The following is a 9,939-nucleotide window of genomic DNA, read 5'->3' as shown; positions in this document are numbered from 1 at the left end:
ACGTCACGCGGCGGCCGCGGCGACTCCAGCAGCGGCCCGGCCCCTCCAACGCGGACAGAATCGCGTCACCGCCGCCCCATCCCCCTGCGCTTCCGGTGCGCCCGAGCCACTGCGCTTGCGCACGCAGGGGATTGGCCAGTTTCGCTGACGTGCATCTCTCGTCGACGCCACCGCCCGGACGTGGCTCCAAGAGCCGGGAGAGGCCGGCTGGGGCACATGCGTACCGGGAGACAGACAAAGTCCCACAATACCTTGCTTCGTCACTTCCAAATCGGACTCAGGGTGAGACGCTTCCGCCCGGATGAAGGCATTGTCGGGGTGATAGTCCTTGCTTCCGGAAAGGCGAGCTGAGAATTATGGGTTAGGTGAGGAACCTCGCCCTCCTCTATTACGATACGCGCGTTGGGGATTCCCTGATGCCATGAACTTACACGTCTCACACACGGGATCAGACGCTTGCCTTCATTAACGCATGAAGACCGGCCCGGCCTTTTGCGGAGAAAAGTGGTTAAAAGCTGACTTGTGGGCCGAGAAACTGTGGCACCCTAATGAGCTAGGGCTAGACGCTTCTACCACCAGGCCATGTGATTCTGAAGATCTCTAATTCTGTTAAGGCGAGAGCGCTCCAACACATGTTCATCGGCTGTTGCTTTTTAAAGAGAAGGCAACGAGGAAGTCTTGCTTTTCTTGTACTTTTTTTCCCAGAAGCAGCATGAAAGATTTACTCATGTTGAGGAAGCGGAAAGCCTCTTCACTTTAAAAGTATTTATGATTAGGCCTGGCGCGGTGGCTCACCGCGCCCGGCCTGCTACACCTTTTAAAATTCACAACAATGATAAATGTATTAGACTCATTGCCAGGGTAAAGATTTAATCTGTTTTCCTAATAGTGCCGTCCTATGTGATTCTGTAGTTGCTTATTACTGGTATATTTCCATAGGATGGTGTTCAATAAGAAAAACTTGCAACAGTAAGCTATTTTTATATTTTTGAAGGCTTGCTGAGTAACGCTTCTCTTGATAGCACTACCTTATCTACCCTTCAGAGACTGTTATTTCTTAGGTGTGGCCCTGGGCAATTAAAAGCAGAAACTTCTGGCCGGGCGCGGTGGCTCACGCCTGTAATCCCAGCACTTTGGGAGGCCGAGGCGGGCGGATCACGAGGTCAGGGGATCGAGACCATCCTGGCTAACACGGTGAAACCCCATCTCTACTAAAAATAGAATAAATTAACCGGGCGTGGTGGCGGGTGCCTATACTCCCAGCTACTCGGGAGGCTGAGGCAGGAGAATGGCGTGAACCCGGGAGGCAGAGGTTGCAGTGAGCAGAGATCGCGCCACTGCACTCCAGCCTGGGTGACAGAGCGAGACTCTGTCTTAAAAAAAAAAAAAAAACTTCTTTACTCAGAAGTACCCTCCTTTGCATTGGAGACACATGTAAAGAGTTGCTTAGCAGTTGAATAACTCAAAATTGCATTTTGGAAGCTTGCTAAATGACAGACCTTGTATCCTTTTGTGAACCCCCAACATCTGAGACAGATCTCAGTTAATTTAGAAAGTTAATTTTGCCAAAGTTGAGGACACGCGTCCGTGACATAGCCTCAGGAGGTCCTGTAGACATGTGCCCAAGGTGATCAGAGCACAGTTTGGTTTTATACATTCTAGGGAGACATGAGACATCAATCAACGTATGTAAGATGAACATTGGTTCATTCTGGAAAGACTGGACAACTCAAAGCAAAGGCAGGAAGACTCTAAGTGGGGCGGGAGCGTCCAGGGCATAGATAGATAAGAGACCAATGGTTGCATTCCTTTGAGTTTCTGATTAGCCTCTCCAAAGGAGGCAGTCAGATACGCGTTTATCTCAGTGAGCAGAGGGGTGACTTTTAAAAGAATGGGAGGCAGGTTGGCCCTAAGCAGTTCCCAGCTTGACTTTTCTCTTTAGCTTAGTGAGGTGGAGGCCCCAAGATTTATTTTCCTTTCACACTTTAGGCCTTATGTCTGTTTTTAGTTTTATATAGTAGAATTCCTTAAAACAATCTTCAACTGATTCTTAGGGTCTTCTTAAATTTACTAAATTTCTCAAAAGACAAATCGTATTAGCCCTCCTCCCTGTAACTTATTCCAAATCTTAATCCGTTTTCTATTTAGTTATGCAAAATAAATCGAAAGAATTCTGTTCTCCATCTCTAGCCTCCAAAACCTGAACCAAAACAAAAGTTGTCAAAACAGATTTTTCAGTAAGAATATGCTACACATCAAATGGCTAATGTAAATTATAAAACAGGATGTTAATGGCAGACTGTAATATCTCTATTGTACAGATAAAAATAATCAGGGTCAGAGAGATTAAATATTCTGCCCAAGGTCACACAGCTAAAAGCAGTGGAACAGGTATAAGAACCCATTTCTTCTGGTATTAACTGGTATTAACACTTTTTTTTTTTAAAAATAAATAAGTGGATTCTGGCTATGTTGCCCAGGCCTATCTGGAACTCCTGGGCCCAAGCGATCTTTCCACCTCAGCCTCCAAAGTGTTGGGATTACAGGCGTGAGCCAGTGCACCCGGCCATTAACACTCTTAACCACTGCACTATACTACCTTCTTACATTTATTTATTTATTTATTTGAGACAGGGTGTCACTTTGTCACCCAAGCTGAAGTGCAGTGGCATCATCTCGGCTTACTCAACCTCCTGGGATCAAGTGATCCTCCCACCTCAGCCCCCAAAGTAGCTGGGACTATAGGTATGCCACCACACTTGGCTAAATAGTGTTATTTTTTGTAGAGACAGGGTTTTGTCATGTTGCCAAGGCTGGTCTCAAACTCCCGAGCTCAACCAATTTGTCTGCGATGGCCTCCCAAAGTACTGGGATTATAGGCCTGAGCCACTGTTCCCTGCCAAATTTCTTTTCTTTTCTCTTTTCTTCTTTTTCTTTCTTTCCTTTCTTTTCTTTCTTTCTCTTTCTTTTCTTTCCTTCATCCTTCCCTCCCCTCCCTTTCCCTTCCCTTTTCCCCTCCTGTCCCCCCTTCTGTTCCCTTTTCCCTCCTCTCCCTTCCCCTCCACTCCCTTTTTCCTCCTGCCTCAGCCTCCCAAGTAGCTGGGACCACAGACATATCCCACCATGCCCAGCTATTTTATGTATTTTTGGTAGAGTTGGCGTTTTGTAGAGACCAGCATGTTGCCCAAGCTGGTATCCAACTACTGAGCTCAGGCGATCCACTCGCCTTGGCCTCCCAAAGTGTTGGTAGTAGAGGTGTGAGCCACCGTGCCTGGACCCCAAATTTATTTTTATTTTATTTCATTTTTCTAGGTCAGGCATGGTGGCTCACACCTGTAATCCCAGCACATTGGGAGGCCAAGATGGGAGACTCACTTGAGCCCAGAAGTTCCAGACCAGCCTTGGCAATATAGTGAGATGCCATCTCTATTTTTAAAAATATTTTAAAAATAAAATATTTTTCTATTCACCTTTTATCAATACAAACCCAGAAGAGAATCTTTCTTATTTTTAAAAATAAGGAAATTGAGCCCCACAAGAAAAATTGCTATAGTTTATTGATCACTTGCTAAGCCATGTATTTCATTTAATCATCGCTTTTGAACACAGTGTTGTATAAAGTTGCCCAGACTCAAAAGCATGTACTCATAACATATTACACTAGGTATTATGTTTTCCTCATCTCTGGTTATTTTTCTTTCTTTTTTTTTTTCTTTGAGATGGAGTCTTGCTCTGTTGCCTAGGCTGGAGTGCAGTGGGGTGATCTTGGCTCACTGCAGCCTCTGCCTCCTGGGTTCCAGCTATTCTCCTGTATCAGCCTCTGGGATAGCTGGAATTACAGGCACATGCCACCGCACCTGGCTAATTTTTGTATTTTTAGTAGAGAGGGGGTTTCACCATGTTGGCCAGGCTGGTCTCGAACTCCTGACCTCAGGTGGTCCACCCACCTCGGCCTCCCAAAGTGCTGGGATTACAGGCGTGAGCCACTGCACCCAGCCTCTGATTATTTTTCTTAGTGAGATCTTTTTAGTCACAAATATATATACAGAATTTACATTCCAGTCCCTTGGGTTTAATAATGTACAGACAGCAGACCCCCTGTATCTTCAGGTTTCAAACCCACAGATTCAGCCAGTAGCAGATGTGGATCCTGCAGATGCAGAATGGCAACTGTAAGGGCCTTGAGCATCTGCAGATTTTGGTATCACGGGGATCCTGGAACCAATCTCCCCAAATACCCAGGGACAACTATAATTATTTTTGCTGATTGTTATGTCTCATTAGAATGCAAGCTTATTAAGGAAACCATATCTCTTCCTTTTTTGTTTCCTTCTTTTTTTTTTTTTTTTTTTGAGACAGTCTTGCTCTGTCACAGGCTGGAGTGCAGTGGTGCTATCTCAGCTCACTGCAATCTCTGCCTCCTGGGTTCAGGTGATTCTCCTGCCTCAGCTGCCCAAGTAGCTGGGACTACAGGTGCACACCACCACACCCGGCTAAGTTTTTTTTTTTTTTTTGTATTTTTAGTAGAGATGGGGTTTCACTATGTTGACCAGGCTGGTCTTGAATGCCTGACCTCAAGTGATCTGCCCACCTTGGCCTCCCAGAGTGCTGGGATTACAGGTGTGAGCCACCGCGCATGGCCTGCCTTTGAATTTTTTAAAGCATTTGAGCAGATATATTCTATAAATAGCAGTACTATTTAATAGCAGTAAGTGGTTATTGAGTGCTTACAATATGCCAGTCATTGTACTTAATGTGCATTATCCCATTTAATCCTCTCAACAGTTTAATCCATGCCACTCACCTTGTTCTCTGCGAGACTGATTCAATTCTGTTTTAGTCCCCTTATTCATTGCATGACAGTATAATTTTTGCCATTTCCTTCTAACCTTTGTAAACTCTACTTTGATCTCATCTGACTGTAATTCACCACTGCTCTTGTTTAAAGTTCACATTCTCTAAACATTGTTATTTATCTGCACAGTACAAGAATATCTGTGCTTCTACAGAGAGTCTTGTCCACCCACTTTCCCTTCCAGAAGGGGATTGGTATGTGAATTCTGAGTGTTTGGATCGTTTGGCCCACCCTATTACCTCTCAACAACTCAGGTTCTCTGCCATGAAGTTAAAAACCTTCCCTTACTTTCAGTGCCCTTTATTGTCTCCTCTTTTTTTGTTTTTTGAGACAGAGTCTCGCTCTGCCACCCAGGCTGGAATGCAGTGGCACGATCTTGGCTCACTGCAACCTCCGTCTCCTGGGTTCAAGCAATTCTTCTGCCTCAGCCTCCCGAGTAGCTGGGACTACAGGCGTGCGCCACTACGCCCGGCTAATTTTTGTATTTTTAGTAGAGACGGGGTTTCACCGTGTTGGCCAGGCTTGTCTCCAACTCCTGACCTCAGGTGATCCACCTGCCTCGGCCTCCCAAAGGGCTGAGATTACAGGCGTGAGCCACCATGTCCGGCCTACCATTTAGCATTTATAAAAGTTTCCCAGTTAGGCCAGGTGCAGTGGCTCATGCCTGTAATCTCAGCGCTTTGGGAGGCCAAAGTGGGTGGATTACCTGAGGTCAGGAGTTTGAGACCAACCTGGCCAACATGGTGAAACCCTGTCTCTACTAAAAATACAAAAATTAGCCAGCATGGTGGCGGGCACCTGTAATCCCAACTACTCAGCAGGCTGAGGCAGTAGAATTGCTTGAACCCAGGAGGCGGAGGTTGCAGTGAGCCAAGATCGTGCCACTGTACTCCAGCCTGGGCAACACAGCGAGACTCCATCTCAAAAAAAAAAAAATTCTTTTCACAGTTAAAGAAATTAGGTAGCTTAAAGCTAAATATCCAAGACTACTTACCAGGTACCACTGCAACATTAATAAGGTTATTTCACAAAATCTTCCTCCCCTTGCCCAAATCTCCATCCTTCCTGACTGTACAAATATTTTCATGTTTATTTTTTATTTATTTTTTTATTTTTTTAAGACAGAGTCTTGTTCTGTCACCAGGCTGGAGTGCAGTGGCATGATTTTGGCTCAGTACAACCTCTCCCTCCCAGATTCAAGTGATTCTTGTGCCTCAGCCTCAAGAGTAGCTGGGACTACAGGCATGAGCCACCACGCCTGGCTAATTTTTGTATTTTTAGTAGAGACAGGGTTTCACATGTTGGCTAGGCTGGTCTCAAACTCCAGCCTCAAGTGATCTGTTCTGGGATTATAAGCATGAGCCACCATGGCTGGCCAGAAATTTTTTCTTTTTTTTTTTTTTTTTGAGATGAAGTTTCGCTCTTGTTGCCTAGGCTGGAGTGCAATGGTGTGATCTCAGCTCACCACCACCCCCGCCTCCTGGTTTCAAGTGATTCTCCTGCCTCAGCCTCCCAAGTAGCTGGGATTACAGGCATGCACCACCCTACCCAGCTAATTTTGTATTTTTAGTAGAGATGGGGTTTCTCCATGTTGGTCAGGCTGGTCTCAAACTCCCGACCTCAGGTGATCCGCCCACCTCAGCCTCCCAAAGTGCTGGGATTACAGGCGTGAGCCACTGCACCCAGCCCAGAATTTTTTTTTTTTTTTTTTTTTTTTTTTTTTTTTTGTGACATGGAGTCTCACTCTGTTGCCCAGGTTAGAATGCAGTGGCACGCCCTTGGCTTACTGCAGCCTCTGCCTCCCAAGTTCAAGCAGTTCTCTGCCTCAGCCTCCCAAGTAGCTGAGATTACAGGCGTCTGCCACCACGCCTGGCTAATTTTTGTATTTTTAGTAGAGACAGGGTTACACCATATTGGCCACGCTGGTCTTGAACTCCTGACCTCGTGATCCACCCACCTTGGCCTCCCAAAGTGCTGGGACACAGGCATGAGCCACCACACCCAGCAGAAATTTTTTTTAATCTATCACAATTACTTAAATATCTTCTAAGCTACAAAACATAGAAATGAGAGAATTAATCTACAAATTTTTTTCCTCTAAAAATTAGATTGACTGATTCATGTAATACTGTCTTCATGGTAAATGGTGGTTGATAGTGTTAATGAAATAATCACCTAATGTTAAATTCATCTATATGCTTCTCAAATTTTAACAGAATTCTCAACTTAAGCCTGAGGGTTTGTTAAAACTGGAATGCTTAAAGCTGGGCGTGGTGGCCCACACTTGTAGTCCCAGCTACTTAGGATGCTCATTGGAGCCTAGGAGAGTCTAGCCTGGACAACAAAGCAAGACCTCCTGTCTCATGTCTTTCTTTTTCTTTCTTTCTTTTTTTTTTTTTTTTTTTTTTTGAGACAGAGTCTCACTCTGTTACCCAGGCTGGAATGCAGTGGTATGATCATGGCTCACTGCAACCTCGAGCTCTTGGGCTCAAGTGATCCTCTTCCCTTAATCTCCTGAGCAGCTTGGACTATAAGCATGTGCCCCCATGCCTGGCTAATTTTTAAAATTTTTTTAGAGATGGGGTCTTGCTTTGTTGCTGAGGCTGGTCTTGAACTCCTGGCTTCAAGCAATCCTCCCACCTCAGCCTCCCTAAGTATTGTGATTAAAGGTGTGAGCCACCATGCCAGCCAAGACTGCATCTTTTAAAACAAAATAACTAACTAAATTGCTGGGACTCTCACTTCTAGCCAAGATCAAGTAACAAAAACCAGATTTACCCACTCACCTAAAATAAACAGAAACAAACTAGACAGCAAATATGAAATAATGGTTTTTGAAGACACTGGACACCAGGCATCAAAGGACAATGATTCCTAAAGAGAGGGCACAAATGTGGGGAGCTGGAACATTGTCCAGTTTATTGCCTTGGGAATGTGTCCAAGTTGCAGCACAGAAACAGGGAACAGAGTTAGCCTGGTGGACTCTTTGAGCCGAGAGTCTAGGAAAACCAAACCTTAGGACAGAATTCTAGAGAGGAGACAGCAGCACAGAAAGAGAGAGATCTGCAGAAGTTTCCTTAGAATATTCAGCAGAGTAATTATTAGCACGTGAATCTGAGGTTTTTTGAAAAGATCAACAAAATTGATAGACCGCTAGAAGACTAATAAGAAGAAAAGAGAGAAGAATCAAATAGATGCAATAAAAAATGATAAAGGGGATATCACCACCGATCCCACAGAAATACAAACTACTATCAGAGAATACTATAAACACCTCTACACAAATAAACTAGAAAATCTAGAAGAAATGGATACATTCCTGGACACATACACCCTCCAAGACTAAACCAGGAAGAGGTTGAATCCCTGAATAGACCAATAACAGGCTCTGAAATTGAGGCAATAATTAATAGCCTACCAACCAAAAAATGTCTAGGGCCAGATTCACAGCCGAATTCTACCAGAGGTACAAGGAGAAGCTGGTACCATTCCTTCTGAAACTATTCCAATCAATAGAAAAACAGGAAATCCTCCCTAACTCATTTTATGAGGCCAGCATCATTCTGATACCAAAGCCTGGCAGAGACACAACAAAAAAAGAGAATTTTAGACCAATATCCCTGATGAACATCGATGCAAAAATCCTCAATAAAATACTGGCAAACCAAATCCAGCAGCACACCAAAAAGCTTATCCATCATGATCAAGTAGGCTTCATCCCTGGGATGCAAGGCTGGTTCAACATATGCAAATCAATAAACGTAATCTGGCATATAAACAGAACCAAAGACAAAAACCACATGATTATCTCAATAGATGCAGAAAAGGCCTTTGAAAAAATTCAACAACCTTCATGCTAAAAACTCTCAATAAATTAGGTATTGATGGGACATGTCTCAAAATATTCAGAGCTATTTATGACAAACCCACAGCCAATATCATACTGAATGGGCAAAAACTGGAAGCATTCCCTTTGAAAACTGGCCCAAGATAGGGATGCCCTCTCTCACCACTCCTATTCAACACAGTGTTGGAAGTTCTGGCCAGGGCAATCAGACAGGAGAAAGAAATAAAGGGTATTCAATTAGGAAAAGAGGAAGTCAAATTATCCCTGTTTGCAGATGACATGATTGTATATTTAGAAAACCCCATCATCTCAGCCCAAAATCTCCTTAACCTGATAAGCAACTTCAGCAAAGTCTCAGGATACAAATTCAATATGCAAAAATCACAGACATTCTTATACACCAATAACAGACAAACAGAGAGCCAAATCATGAGTGAACTCTCATTCACAATTGCTTCAAAGAGAATAAAATACCTAGGAATCCAACTTACTGAGGGACCTCTTTAAAGAGAACTACAAACCACTGCTCAAGGAAATAAAAGAGGACACAAACAAATGGAAGAACATTCCATGCTCATGGATAGGAAGAAACAATATCGTGAAAACTGCCATACTGCCCAAGTTAATTTATAGATTCAATGCCATCCCCATCAAGCTACCAATGACTTTCTTCACAGAATTGGAAAAAACTACTTTAAAGTTCATATGGAACCAAAAAAGAGCCCACATTGCCAAGACAATCCTAAGCCAAAAGAACAAAGCTGCAGGCATCAAACTACCTGACTTCAAACTATACTACAAGGCTACAGTAACCAAAACAGCATGGTACTGGTACCAAAACAGAGTTATAGACCAATGGAACAGAACAGAGCCCTCAGAAATAATACCACACATCTACAACCATCTGATCTTTGACAAACCTGACAAAAACAAGAAATGGGGAAAGGATTCCCTATTTAATAAATGGTGCTGGGAAAACTGGCTAGCCATATGTAGAAAATTGAAACTGGATCCCTTCCTTACACCTTATACAAAAATTAAGTCAAGACGGATTAAAGATTTAAATGTTAGACCTAAAACCATAAAAACCCTAGAAGAAAACCTAGGCAATACCATTCAGGACATAGGCATGGGCAAGGACTTCATGACTAAAACACCAAAAGCAATGGCAACAAAAGCCAAAATTGACAAATGGGATCTAATTAAACTAAACAGCTTCTGCACAGCAAAAGAAAGT

Source organism: Pongo abelii, chromosome 2 (assembly GCF_028885655.2).
Source record: "Pongo abelii isolate AG06213 chromosome 2, NHGRI_mPonAbe1-v2.0_pri, whole genome shotgun sequence".
Classification (NCBI taxonomy): domain Eukaryota; kingdom Metazoa; phylum Chordata; class Mammalia; order Primates; family Hominidae; genus Pongo; species Pongo abelii.
This window is presented reverse-complemented; position numbering follows the sequence as displayed.